Source organism: Eriocheir sinensis, chromosome 13 (genome assembly GCF_024679095.1).
Source record: "Eriocheir sinensis breed Jianghai 21 chromosome 13, ASM2467909v1, whole genome shotgun sequence".
Lineage (NCBI taxonomy): Eukaryota > Metazoa > Arthropoda > Malacostraca > Decapoda > Varunidae > Eriocheir > Eriocheir sinensis.
In genome coordinates this window covers 439,755-454,381 of record NC_066521.1, presented here as the reverse complement: position 1 = coordinate 454,381, position 14,627 = coordinate 439,755, and the positions used below count along the sequence as shown (strand labels likewise).

The following is a 14,627-nucleotide window of genomic DNA, read 5'->3' as shown; positions in this document are numbered from 1 at the left end:
TAAGAGTAGACTGGATAGCTACATGGACGAGGACGACAGGTGGCAGTGAGGTGTGGGTGCAGTAAGGTGGCAGGGTACTGGTGCGTGCATAGTACCGCCGGTATAACGAGGATCAAGCCTCTACCTGTAACCCCTGAAACTACACCTCACCCATCGTGAGTAGTGAGGGGGATTCTGGAGCTGCCCTGTGTAGGCCACCCGGCCTCTTGTAGTTTCCCTATGTTCTTATGTTCTTAAGGGTGGAGTGTTGGATGATAGGAATCTTGCACACTACTCCACCTACTACCACTACTCCACCTACTTATACTACTACTGTTACTACGATTCTTGGTCCTCGGCAAAGTCAGTTTGGGGTCATCCTGCCTCTTCTTCTGCTGATAAAGTCTTGATTCCTGAGCTTTTGCTGCTGGCCAGGCACCTCACCTGTAAATGGAGAGAGGTATGTAACAAGTGTGTGTGTGTGTGTGTGTGTGTGTGTGTGTGTGTGTGTGTGTGTGTGTGTGTGTTTTGTGTGTGTGTGTGTTCTCTCCTGTCTTGACCCCTTGACTGCGTATTTCCTACCACAAGACCTCACCAAGCTACAGGAGTGGAGCAAAAAGTGGCTACTACAATTCAATGAAGAAAAATGTAAAGTCTCGCACCTTGGGAGGGGATATCCAGCATACCAATACCACATGGGAAACACTCCACTACCCACCACAGAGGCAGAGAAAGACTTGGGACTATATGTGACCAGGCTACCAGTGAAAGTCAAATCCATGCCAATTCCAGCGGACGTTTTTTTTTTTTTTTTTTTTTTTTTTTTTACAGCTAAGGAGGCAGTTCAAGGGCGTAAAGAAAAAAATATATAAAAAAAGCCCGCTACTCACTGCTCCTAAATAGAGGTCAAAAGAGTGTACAAAAGAGAGGTCAATTTCGGGAGGAGAGGTTCCCTGATACCCTCCTCTTGAAAGAGTTCAAGTCGTAGGCAGGAGGAAATACAGATGAAGGAAGATTGTTCCAGAGTTTACCAGCGTGAGGGATGAAAGAGTGATGATGCTGGTTGACTCTTGCATAAGGGGTTTGGACAGTATAGGGATGAGCATGAGTAGAAAGTCGAGTGCAGCGGGGCCGCGGGAGGGGGGGGGAGGCATGCAGTTAGCAAGTTCAGAAGAGCAGTCAGCATGAAAATCTCGATAGAAGATAGAAAGGGGGGCAACATGGCGGCGGACTTTGAGAGGTAGAAGACTATCAGTATGAGGAGGAGAGCTGATGAGACGAAGAGCCTTTGACTCCACTATGTCAAGGAGAGCTGTGTGAGTGGACCCCCCCCACCCCCCACACAGTACAGGTTACAGTATAAAGTGTTGATCATTCTAGCCTGCCCACCTCTGCTTATATCTCTCCTCATCCTCCTCACTGATATTACTGACGTCACTATCTTAAGATGTAAAGAGCGGAGAGAAATGCCAATAACAACGTGATGGTGCTCATGGAATGCAATAATTACAGAACCAAGTTTACGTCCCTAAAGTTTTATTACGAAAGAATTGTTTGAACAAGGTTAGGGATTTCACACCTGCTTAAATTATTCTTAACCTGTGCTGAGGTAACACTGACAACGTCTTCAGGTACACCTGCCAAGGTAGTAACAGTGGTAGAGCCAGATGTGGAGGTAATAATAGTAGCAAAGGAAGTATTGAAAAAAGTTTAAGAATGTCCCTGAGCTTGGTAGCCATGACCATGTGTCACTGTCAGGGTTACAAAGGGCGCTGCCTCGCACCAAGGACCTGCCATGAGCCAGTATTAACCCCTTGACTGTAGATTTCCCACAGTCAGACCTCACCAAGCTACAGGAATGGGTCAAAAAGTGGCTGCTACAATTCAATGAAGAAAAATGTAAAGTCCTGCACCTTGGGAGGGGATATCCAGCATACCAATACCACACACACACACACACACACACATACACGAGAAACGAGAAATTGCTACTAAGAGAAGAACCTTCCAGCAGGAATACTAGAGGACATAATAAAAAGTTGAGGAAGGGAAGATGCTAAAGAGACATAAAGAAATATAGCTTCCCTCAAAGAAATATAGAGGTTTGGAACAGACTAAGTGAAGAAATAGTATCGGCGAAGAGTGTGCAGAGCTTCAAGGAAAAGTTGGATAATTATAGATACGGAGACGGGACCACACGAGCGTAAGCCCAGGCCCTGTAAAATTACGACTAGGTAAATACAACTAGGTAAATACACACGCACACACACACCAGGATTGGCAAAAACCAATGGTTTAAAAAAAACAAAAAACGTTTTTTTTTTGGTTTAAACCATTTTTTTTGGGGGGGGGGTTTAAACCACAGTTTTTTTCTTTCCAGTATTTTTATTCCAGTAATTCTATCCATATATACATATAAAAGTTTGAAAAGGAATTATATGTATCCAGACTGGAGGCTGCAGAACGCTTAACCTCAGACCTTGCTATCATTTCCGATTGGGGTAAAAGGAACCTTGTGTCCTTCAACGCCTTAAAAACCCAGTTTCTCCACCTATCAACTCGACACAATCTTCCAAACACCTATCCCCTATTCTTCGACAACACTCAGCTGTCACCTTCTTCAACACTAAATATCCTCGGTCTATCCTTAATTCAAAATCTCAACTGGAAACGTCACATCTCCTCTCTTACTAAATCAGCTTCCTCGAAGTTGGGCGTTCTGTATCGTCTCCGCCAGTTCTTCTCCTCCACACAGATGCTTTCCATATATAGGGGCCTTGTCCGCCCTCATATGGAGTATGCATCTCACGTGGGGGGGAGGCTCCACTCACACAGCTCTTCTGGATATATTGGATCGAGTCTAAGGCTCTTCGTCTCATCAGCTCTCCTCCTCTTACTGACAGCCTTCTGCCTCTTAAATTCCGCCGCCATGTTGCCTCTCTTTCTATCTTCTATCGATATTTTCATGCTGACTACTCTTCTGAACTTGCTAACTGGATGCCTCCCCCCCTCCCGCGGCCCCGCTTCACACGCCTTTCTACTCATGGTCATCCCTATACTGTCCAAACCCCTTATGCAAGAGTTAACCAGCATCTCCATTCTTTCATCTCTTTACACTGGTAAACTCTGGAACAGTCTTCCTTCGTCTGTATTTCCTCCTGCCTATGACTTGACCTCTTGCAAGAAGAGTGTATCAAGACACCTCTCCACCCGAAATTGACCTCTCTTTTGGCTACTCTTCACTTTTTACTTTTGTGGGAGCGGCAAGTAGCGGGCTTTTTTTTTTTTTTTTTGTACTCTTTTTGTTGCCCTTAAGCCGCATCCTTTGATGTAAAAATAAATAAATAAATAAATAAAAATATTTAGATTTAGAGATGAATTTAGCAATATATTCACTGACCTTCATACAATAAGTAAAAGAGGCAAAATGCAGCTTCTCTAACATGCTTTTTAAATGCAATGTTAAAGAATAGTAAAACATGAAAGACCTCTTCTAATTTTCCAATTGCATGCTACAAAAACAGTTGAGAGAGAGAGAGAGAGAGAGAGAGAGAGAGAGAGAGAGAGAGAGAGAGAGAGAGAGAGAGAGAGAGAGAGAGAGAGAGAGAGAGAGAGAGAGAGAGAGAGAGAGAGAGAGAGAGAGAGAGAGAGAGAGAGAGAGAGAGAGAGAGAGAGAGAGAGAGAGAGAGAGAGAGAGAGAGAGAGAGAGAGAGAGAGAGAGAGAGAGAGAGAGAGAGAGAGAGAGAGAGAGAGAGAGAGAGAGAGAGAGAGAGAGAGAGAGAGAGAGAGAGAGAGAGAGAGAGAGAGAGAGAGAGAGAGAGAGAGAGAGAGAGAGAGAGAGAGAGAGAGAGAGAGAGAGAGAGAGAGAGAGAGAGAGAGAGAGAGAGAGAGAGAGAGAGAGAGAGAGAGAGAGAGATTTACATAGATTTACATAGAAAATCAGACCACACAGACCCCATGGTCCAGACTTGGTGGTCTGTCCTTAAACCTAAGTGATTTTACATTAATCAGAAGACTCCAAAACGTTGCATTTCTACTCTAGTTGATATTAAGTTGAAGGAAGTGACGGTCGAGCTTATTTTTGAAGGAGTCAATCGTGTTACACTGGACCACTGATGGTGAAAGCTTATTCCATTCTCGCACTACAACGTTGGTGAAGAAAAACTTGGTGCAGTCTGAATTTACTTGTCAACATCTGAGTCTTACGCCATTGTTCCTCGTGCGCAAAGTGTCATCGATCATAAACAATGTTGATCTGTCTACATTCGTGAAATCATTAAGTATTTTAAAACATTCGATCAGTTTTCCTCGGAGGCAACGTTTCTCAAGAAAGAACATGTTAAGGGTAGAAAGCCTTTCTTCGTAGGATTTGTTGCGCAAGGAAGGGATCATTTTCGTTGCCCGACGCTGAACACCTTCTAATTTAGCAATATCCTTTGCATGGTGGGCAGACCAAAGCTGTACCGCATATTAGTATGGAGTGCATCTCATGTGTGGGGGGGCTCCACTCACACAGCTCTTCTGGACAGAGTGGAGGCTAAGGCTCTTCGTCTCATCAGCTCTCCTCCTCATACTGATAGTCTTCTACCTCTTAAATTCCGCCGCAATGTTGCCTCTCTTTCTATCTTCTATCGATATTTCCACGCTGACTGCTCGTCTGAACTTGCTAACTGCATGCCTCCCCCCCTCTCGCGGCCCCGCTGCACTCGACTTTCTACTCATGCTCATCCCTATACTGTCCAAACCCCTTATGCAAGAGTTAACCAGCATCTTCACTCTTTCGTCCCTCACGCTGGTAAACTCTGGAACAATTTTCCTTCATCTGTATTTCCTCCTGCCTACGACTTGAACTCTTTCAAGAGGAGAGTATCAGGACACCTCTCGTACCGTATTTGATCTTGCTTTCGGCCACCTCTTTTGATTCTTTTTTAGGAGCAGCGAGTAGCAGGCTTTTTTGTTTATTATTTTTTTCTTTTTTTGTGTGCCCTTGAGCTGCCTCCTTTGTTGTAAAGAAAAAAAAAAATCCAAGTGGGGTCTGACTAAACTATTGTAGAGCGGGAGTATTACATCTTTATTCTTGAATAAAAAGTTTCTTTTAATGAAGCCCAACATGCATCGATGCATTGCTGTGAGAATTTGAGGTTTGACGCGATTTTGACCCCCAAGTCCTTGACGCATTGAACGCTTTTGAGTTTAACGCCGCGCATTTCGTAATCGAACTTCTTATTCCTCGTTCCAACTTGAAGGACCTGACACTTGTTTACGTTAAAGGGCATCTCCCATCTATTAGACCAAGCTGAAATTTTGTGCAAATCCTCTTGGAGGCTTTGCCTGTCTTCGTCAGTGAGAACCGAGTTACCAATCTTTGTGTCGTCTGCAAATTTACTAATGCGGTTATTGAGTCCAACATCCACGTCGTTGATGTAAATAATGAAGAGCACTGGGCCAAGAACCGAGCCCTGAGGGACGCCACTAGTGACCGGCGCCCACTCTGAGTTAAATCCGTCAATCACTACTCTTCGTTGTCTGTTGCTCAACCAATTCGCGATCCATTGGTTTACTTGACCGTCAATACCTATTTGCTTTAATTTGTAAAGTAATTTATGATGCGGGACTTTATCAAACGCTTTCTGGAAATCAAGATAGACTACGTCCAGTGATTTGGTTACGTCATAAACAGTGAAGAGGTCGTTATAAAAGGTTAATAGGTTTCATTGGCAGGATCTTTTGTTTCGGAAGCCATGTTGTGAGTCTCCAATTAATGAGTGGCTTTCAAGGTAACTCACAATTTTGTCTCTAATTATGGCCTCAAGTAGCTTACCTACAACCGAAGTTAGACTATTGGGCCTGTAATTACCTGATACTTTTTGTCTCCTTTCTCAAAAATCGGTGTCACGTTAGCCTTTTTCCAATCTGAAGGGACGATGCCTTGTCGCAAGGACATATTGAATATGGTTGTGAGTGAGGAGAGTATTTCGCTCTTTGTTTCTTTCAGCAGAGTTGGATATACTTTGTCAGGTCCAGGACTTTTATTTGTTTTAAGTGATTTGAGGGCTTTAAGGACTTCATCGGGTTTTATTTCAAAGTTAGGCAATACACGCTCGGGATTCACATTAGTGCTGGTGTTGGTGGTAGTGGTGGGAGGACTGTTATTATCAAACACCAAGGAAAAGTAATTGTTTAATAGGTTTGCAACGTGTTGGCTGTCAGTCACTAGTGCACCGTCGCTGTTTGTTAAGGGTCCAATTCCACTTCTGATCGCCTTTCTGTTGTTTATGTAACTGAAGAAGGATTTCGGATTATTTTTACAGTTGGCTGCAATATTTTCTTCATATCTACGCTTTGCCTGACGCACTAATCTGTTTACTCGTCGCCTGGCATCATTGTAGAGTCTAATGTTTTCGGGCGTGCTTTGTTCTTTCTTTAACCTGTTAAACAATTTTCTCTCCTTGACTGAGTGTTTAATATCGCTATTAAACCAAGGTGGACTTTTATTAGTGTTAGTTCGCTTCTCGCACAAGGGGACAAATGTGTCCTGCTGAGTGAGTAAGTGATTTTTAAAGCTTAGCCAGGCGTCCTCTACATTGCCGTCATCTGATAGTTGCATATCTATTAGTTTTCGTCGGATTTCTACGAAGTTGGCTCTTTTGAAATTGGGCACCTTTACTTTATTTTCAGTCACCGATGTTTGAGCTCCAATGTCAACGCGCACTAGTTTATGAACGCAGGAACCGAGGTGTTCTCCTGCCGTGACATTACTGACTAGGTTATCTTGGGTCGCTATAACAAAGTCAAGTATGTTATTTTGTCGAGTTGGTTCAGAAACCATTTGGCTTAGATAACTTTCCTCTAAAAATTCGATCATTCTATGGGACTTGCCTTCTGTACCCGACAGTGTCGCCCAGTCGATATGGGGGAGGTTAAAGTCCCCTAGTATCAGTGAGTCGCCGTTATTAAGTGACTGCCTTAAGACGCTGTACATTTCAAGGTCGGCATCGAATGATTGCCCCGGAGGCCTGTAAGTGACAGATATATTTAAATTGACTTTTGCAGTGTTTACTCGCACGCACAAATGTTCAACGTTACTGTTTCTTGGTGTTTTGTCAGTGGGTTGCAAATAGCTTTTGACAAAAAGGGCGACACCACCCCCTCTACGGTTTACACGATCATTGTTGAAGAATCTGTAGCCATCTATGTTGTATTCGGAACTTAAATCAATATTTGTGGTGTCGATAAATGTTTCGGTTATAGCAATTACGTCAAAGTTTTCTGTTAGAGCAAGACATCGCAGTTCATCAAACTTGTTTCTTAGGCTACGCGCATTGAAACTAAGGACTCTTAGGTTATCTTGAGGCTTGGTAATAGAGGTGGTGGTACTGGAGGGTTCAATGTTACGAGTTTGTTGCGGTGTATGGTGTCTATTTACACGGGCGGAATGGAAGGACGTGGCTGAGAGTCGTTTTTTGTTGTTCGGGCGTTACGTACGGCGTCGTTGAGGAGCCTTCCGAATCTGGCTGCCCCGATGGGGACAGGTGCATGCCGTCCCTTTGGAAAAGTTTACTCTGGCCGTAGAAATGGTTCCAAGCGTTAAAGAACTCGACGTCAAGCTTTCCGCAGAGAGTCTGTAGGCGATTGTTGAGGCTGAAGGCCTTACTGTAGAAGTCGCCCTCATCCCACGTCCGTGGTAGAATTCCTGCAATCAAAATATTAGGGGATTTAGACTTATACTGCTGGATGAGCCTACGGTACTTGTCCAGCAGTTCCTCAGACCGGGTCGTGGTGATGTCGTTTGTACCTGTGTGGAGAACAAAGAGTGAGTCATTAGAGGCCACAGCGGAGACCTCGTCCAGGGCAGCTGTGATGTCGTCAACACCAGCTCCAGGATAACAGTAGTTACGCCTACGACGGGGGACTCTGCCACAGAATTCAACCACCTGATGGCGAATCATAGAGTCACCGACCAAGAAGGTGCTCTGTTCCTCGTCCTCCTCCTCCAGTATGGCAAATCTGTTGTAGCAATGAGTAGGATAAATGGCTCTAGGGGCGGGTCTGGCTCCTCCTCTCACGGGGGTGAAGCATTCAGCGTCAGCTCTACGGTCCCCTGTGACGTGTCTTCTTCGGAAGGTGGCTGGGCATCGACTGCAGGTGCGGAGGGTGATGAGGCGTTACTTGCAGCAGGGGCGACGATGTTGGCTTGGATAAACTCCTGCAAGGTATCAACAGTACTTGTTAGTTCGGTGATCTTCTTCTCGCCAGCCGTCAGCCTTTCGTCCTGTTGAAGGAGTCTCGTTTCCATCTGCTGTGTCAACAGGAAGATCTTGCATACGGTCGATCGTCCCGAGAAGAAATGACCAGAGAAGTTTCCTGTGCAAGTCGAGCATTTCTTTAGCGCCATCTTGGTAAGGAGGAGAGAGCAAGAGTGTAGTGTTTATCTATATTTTTGCTTTGCTTTTTCTTTTTCGTAGGGACGCGTGCATGAATAAGCGAGAATAAGTGTGTGAGAGAGAGAGAGAGAGAGAGAGAGAGAGAGATTTTTTACATAGATTTACATAGAAAATCAGACCACACAGACCCCATGGTCCAGACTTGGTGGTCTGTCCTTAAACCTAAGTGATTTTACATTATTCAGAAGACTCCAAAACGTTGCACTTCTACTCTAGTTGATATTAAGTTGAAGGAAGTGACGGTCGAGCTTATTTTTGAAGGAGTCAATCGTGTTACACTGGACCACTGATGGTGGAAGCTTATTCCATTCTCGCACTACAACGTTGGTGAAGAAAAATTTTGTGCAGTCTGAATTTACTTGTCTACATCTGAGTTTTACGCCATTGTTCCTCGTGCGCAGACTGTCATCGATCATAAACAATGTTGATCTGTCTACATTTGTGAAACCATTAAGTATTTTAAAACATTCGATCAATTTTCCTCGGAGGCGACGTTTCTCAAGAGAGAACATGTTAAGGGTAGAAAGCCTTTCTTCGTAGGATTTGTTGCGCAAGGAAGGGATCATTTTCGTTGCCCGACGCTGAACACCTTCTAATTTAGCAATATCCTTTGCATGGTGGGGAGACCAAAACTGTACCGCATATTCCAAGTGGGGTCTGACTAAACTGTTGTAGAGCGGGAGTATTACATCTTTATTCTTAAAATAAAAAGTTTATTTTAATGAAGCCCAACATTCTGTTCGCTTTATTTGCTGCATCGATGCATTGCTGTGAGAATTTGAGGTTTGACGCGATTTTGACCCCCAAGTCTTTGACGCATTGAACGCTTTTGAGTTTAACGCCGCGCATTTCGTATTCGAACTTCTTATTCCTCGTTCCAACTTGAAGGACCTGGCACTTGTCTACGTTAAAGGGCATCTCCCATCTATCCGACCAAGCTGAAATTTGGTGCAAATCCTCTTGGAGGCTTTGCCTGTCTTCGTCAGTGAGAACCGAGTTACCAATCTTTGTGTCGTCTGCAAATTTACTAATGCGGTTATTGAGTCCAACATCCACGTCGTTGATGTAAATAATGAAGAGCACTGGGCCAAGGACCGAGCCCTGAGGGACGCCACTAGTGACAGGCGCCCACTCTGAGTTAAATCCGTCAATCACTACTCTTTGTTGTCTGTTGCTCAACCAATTCGCGATCCATTGGTTTACTTGACCGTCAATACCTATTTGCTTTAATTTGTAAAGTAATTTATGATGCGGGACTTTATCAAACGCTTTCTGGAAATCAAGATAGACTACGTCCAGTGATTTGGTTACGTCATAAACAGTGAAGAGGTCGTTATAAAAGGTTAATAGGTTTGATAGGCAGGATCTTTTGTTTCGGAAGCCATGTTGTGAGTCCCCAATCAATGAGTGGCTTTCAAGGTAACTCACAATTTTGTCTCTAATTATGCCCTCAAGTAGCTTACCTACAACCGAAGTTAGATTAATGGTCCAGTAATTACCGGGTATGTTTTGTCTCCGTTCTTGAAAATCGGTGTCACGTTAGCCTTTTTCCAATCTGAAGGGACGATGCCTTGTCGCAAGAACATATTGAATACGGTTGTGAGGGAGGAGAGTATTTCGCTCTTCGTTTCTTTCAGCAGAGTTGGATATACTTTGTCAGGTCCAGGACTTTTATTTGTTTTAAGTGAATGGAGAGCTTTAAGGACTTCATCGGTTGTTATTTCAAAATTAGGCAATGCATGCTCGAGATTTACAATAGTACTGGTGTTGGTGGTAGCGAGAGGAAGACTGTTAGTATTAAACACCGAGGAAAAGTAATTGTTTAAGAGGTTTGCAATGTGTTGGCTGTCAGTCACTAGTGCACCGTCGCTGTTTGTTAAAGGTCCAATACCACTTTTGATCGCCTTTCTGTTGTTTATGTAACTGAAGAAGGATTTCGGGCTATTTTTACAGTTGGCTGCAATATTTTCTTCATATCTACGCTTTGCCTGACCTACTAGTCTTTTTACTCGTCGCCTGGCATCATTATAAAATCTAATGTTCTCGGGCGTGCTTTGTTCTTTCTTTAACCTGTAAAACAATTTTCTCTCATTGACTGATTGTTTAATTTCGCTATTAAACCACGGTGGGCTTTTATTAGTGTTAATTCGCTTCTCGCACAAGGGGACGAATGTGTTCTGCTGAGTGAGTAAGTGATTTTTAAGGCTTAGCCAGGCTTCCTCTACGTTGCCGTCATCTGATAGTTGTATTTCTGTTAGTTTTTGTCGGATTTCTACGAAGTTAGCTCTTTTGAAATTGGGCACCTTTACATTATTTTCAGTCACTGATGATTGAGCTTTAATGTCGACGCGCACTAATTTATGATCGCAAGAACCGAGGTGTTCTGCCGTGACACTACTAACAAGGTTATCTTGGGTCGTTATAACAAGGTCGAGTATATTATTTTGTCGAGTTGGCTCAGAAACCATTTGGCTTAGATAATTGTCTTCTAGAAATTCGATCATTCTATGTGACTCGCCTTCTGTACCTGACAGTGTCGCCCAGTCGATATGGGGGAGGTTAAAGTCTCCTAATATCAGTGAGTCGCTGTTATTAAGTGACTGCCTTAAGACGCTGTACATTTCAAGGTCGTCATCGAGTGATTGCCCGGGAGGTCTGTAGGTGACAGATATATTTAAATTGACTTTTGTAATGTTTACTCGCACGCACAAATGTTCAACGTTACTGTTTCCCGGTGTTTTGTCAGTGGGTTGCAAATAGCTTTTGACATAAAGGGCGACGCCACCGCCTCTACGGTTTACACGATCTTTGTTGAAGAGTCTGTAGCCATCTATGTTGTATTCGGAGCGTAAATCAATATTTGTGGTGTCGATAAATGTTTCGGTTATAGCAATTATGTCAAAATTTTCTGTTAAAGCAAGACATCTCAGTTCATCAAATTTGTTTCTTAGGCTACGAGCATTGAAACTAAGGATTTTTAAGTTATCTAGAGGCTTGGTAATAGAGGTGGTGGTACGTGCGGGATCACGGTTACGGGTTTGTTGCAATGCACGGCGTCTATTTACACGGGCGGGGTGGAGGGACGTGGCCGTGACTCGTTTTTTGCTCGGATGACACGCACTGCTTCGTTGAGGAGCCTTCCGAGTCTGGCTGCCCCGATGGGAGAAAGGTGCAATCCGTCCCTGTGGAAGAGCTCATTTTGTCCATAGAAATTGTCCCATGCGTTTAGGAACTCCACGTCAAGCTCCCTACAAAGAGTCTGTAAGCGGTTGTTTAGGCTGAAGGCCTTATTTAGGCTGAAGGCCTTAAGAGAGAGAGAGAGAGAGAGAGAGAGAGAGAGAGAGAGAGAGAGAGAGAGAGAGAGAGAGAGAGAGAGAGAGAGAGAGAGAGAGAGAGAGAGAGAGAGAGAGAGAGAGAGAGAGAGAGAGAGAGAGAGAGAGAGAGATTTTTACATAGATTTACATAGAAAATCAGACCACACAGACCCCATGGCCCAGACTTGGTGGTCTGTCCTTAAACCTAAGTGATTTTAGATTTTACATTAATCAGAAGACTCCAAAACGTTGCATTTCTACTTTAGTTGAAATTAAGTTGAAGGAAGTGACGGTCGAGCCTATTTTTGAAGAAGTCAATCGTGTTACACTGGACCACTGATGGTGGAAGCTTATTCCATTCTCGCACTACAACGTTGGTGAAGAAAAATTTGGTGCAGTCTGAATTTACTTGTCTACATCTGAGTTTTACGCCATTGTTCCTCGTGCGCAAAGTGTCATCGATCATAAACAATGTTGATCTGTCTACATTCGTGACACCATTAAGTATTTTAAAACATTCGATCAGTTTTCCTCGGAGGCGACGTTTCTCAAGAGAGAACATGTTAAGGGTAGAAAGCCTTTCTTCGTAGGATTTGTTGCGCAAGGAAGGGATCATTTTCGTTGCCCGACGCTGAACACCTAATTTAGCAATATCCTTTGCATGGTGGGAGAGAGAGAGAGAGAGAGAGAGAGAGAGAGAGAGAGAGAAGGGAGATATGGGGGAGAAAGAGGGCGGGGGGAGAGAAAGAGGGCGGAGGGAGAGAGAGAGAGGGCGGGGGAGAAGGAGGAGGGTAGGAGGGAGGGAAAGGGAGGGATGGGAGTTGGCGAAACCAGGGGTGGAGGTAGGTGGTGGATACACGTCACAAATACGTCACGCCTCACCTGTTCGAATGTGTCTCACGCAGGTTTTGCCATCACAGTCAAGAGTAAACGCCATAAATAATCGCATCTGGCAATGCACAATAGCGTCAAAAATTAGCGGAGTGTGTGAAACAATCTGTGCCAAAGCCGCATGCTGATCCGAGTCTTCGTTTGAAAGATATTTGCGAAAAACGGTATGTCATAGGGTCTGGAATGGATAGTAAATTGGTCCAGAATCAGTGGTGGGCACGGTTCCGCTAATCCGCTAACTGCTAATTAGCGAAGCTAACTTTTTCGTTAGCTGATTAGCGTTTTCGCTAACTTTGGAAAGAGTTAGCGGGCCAATTAGCTTCGCTAAGTGTAGTTCCTCCTCGGCTAACTTTAAGTCCACTAAAAATTCATACAGGTTTGTTCTTGTCCGTTGTGGGCAGACTGTTGAGCCACCTGGCGCAATAATTCCAGGGCTTCTACTTTTGGGCAAATCACGCCTTAAAGTTGGGTAATTGGACAATTATTAGGGAAACTTTTTGGTGTTTTAGGGTAATGCATCTTCCATTTCCAACTCTTTGAAATCGAGATTTAATAATAAAAATTCGATATTTTCCACCTGACAAGAAATAAGCTTAAAATAATAAAAATAAAAGTGTCAGTTATGAAAAAAATGTAAAAAATGCGTAAAATTACGGGAAATCATGTTTAAAATATACGGATTTAGGATAAACTGGAGGCTTCTTTCTCTTCTTGCTGTTTCTTGTTGGGCTATTCGGCTGTTGGGCTATTGGGCTATTGGGCTATTGGGCTGTTGGGCTATTGGGCTATTGGGCTGTTGGGCTATTGGGCTATTGGGCTGTTGGGCTGTTGGGCTATTGGGCTATTGGGCTGTTGGGCTGTTGGGCTATTGGGCTGTTGGGCTATTGGGCTGTTGGGCTAACTAACTATAAGCTACAACATACTGAAATTTCAGGTCACTATATACGCCTGTTTTTAAGGGTTTTAGAGTCAAAATACTAAGCCGAAGCTAAATCCATATAAAAAAAGGTAGCGGTTAGCGGTTGACATTAGCATCCACTAATTTCCTTATCAGTTTAGCGGTTTAGCGTAAGCGATGCTAACTTTTTAGTTAGGGGATCACCAGTTAGCGAAGCTAACTTTTCGGTTAGCGGTGCCCACCACTGTCCAGAATCCCCCCTCCCCTCCCTCACCCTCTCTACATGGCAACACTGACTCCTAACTCCAAGCTCCTTTGATCCAACCAAACACCTCCCGTAGCTATGGAAGAGGGGACGGTGCTTCTAGGTCAACTCAGTGTACGGCGCCTATAGATACCTATACACCTGCGCAGCGCACGCTCAGTCCACGCCTCGCGCCACGGTTCAGCTGTCAGCAGTCAGCACAGGCCGCCGCTGAGGTCAGTAGGCACTGAACGGGTGTTTGCAGGAAATGTTTTGGTGCAATAAAATTGATGTAAAGGAAGATATAAGGAAAAAGCTGTAGTACAACAAAAACAAGAAGCAGATGAAGGCAGGTTAGTGTTTGTGCAACGAATGCATAAAACGATGTAAGGAAAGAAATGTCCAACGAAACCAAAGGAAACGCCAAGCAGCTGAAGGCCGGAAAGTTTTGGTGCGATGATGATAACTGCGACAGTAATAGTGATGACTGCGGCAATAATAACAACCATGATAATAACAAATGCGATAACAACTGCGATGAATAAACACCTGTAATAACTCAAAACAAGACCACAAGAAACACAAAACAGGTAAAAAGTTAAGTTTTATCATGCAATGAACAGCATAAGAATTTAAAGAGAGCAGTACAATAAGACCACAAGGAAGCAGTCACCTTAAATATAGTAAATCTTGCTGAGGCTTGTCCTACACTGTTAACTCTGTTCTCTTTGTTAAGATTGGTGGCAGTTGCTTTCCGTTCTTGATCACGCCCAGCATCCCAGACTACCGTGACATCCCCACTCACTCCGCCCCGCTCCCACACAAAGACATGGATATTACTGTATCGCCCTAAAACA

The 14,627-nt window shown here is 43.9% G+C and overlaps 1 long non-coding RNA gene across 1 annotated transcript in view; it reads right to left on the bottom strand.

The window, feature by feature from the left end:
• Nucleotides 1–14,627, bottom strand: part of LOC126997842 (uncharacterized) — a 36,076-nt gene that overhangs the window by 15,880 nt on the left and 5,569 nt on the right. The window lies entirely within an intron of this gene.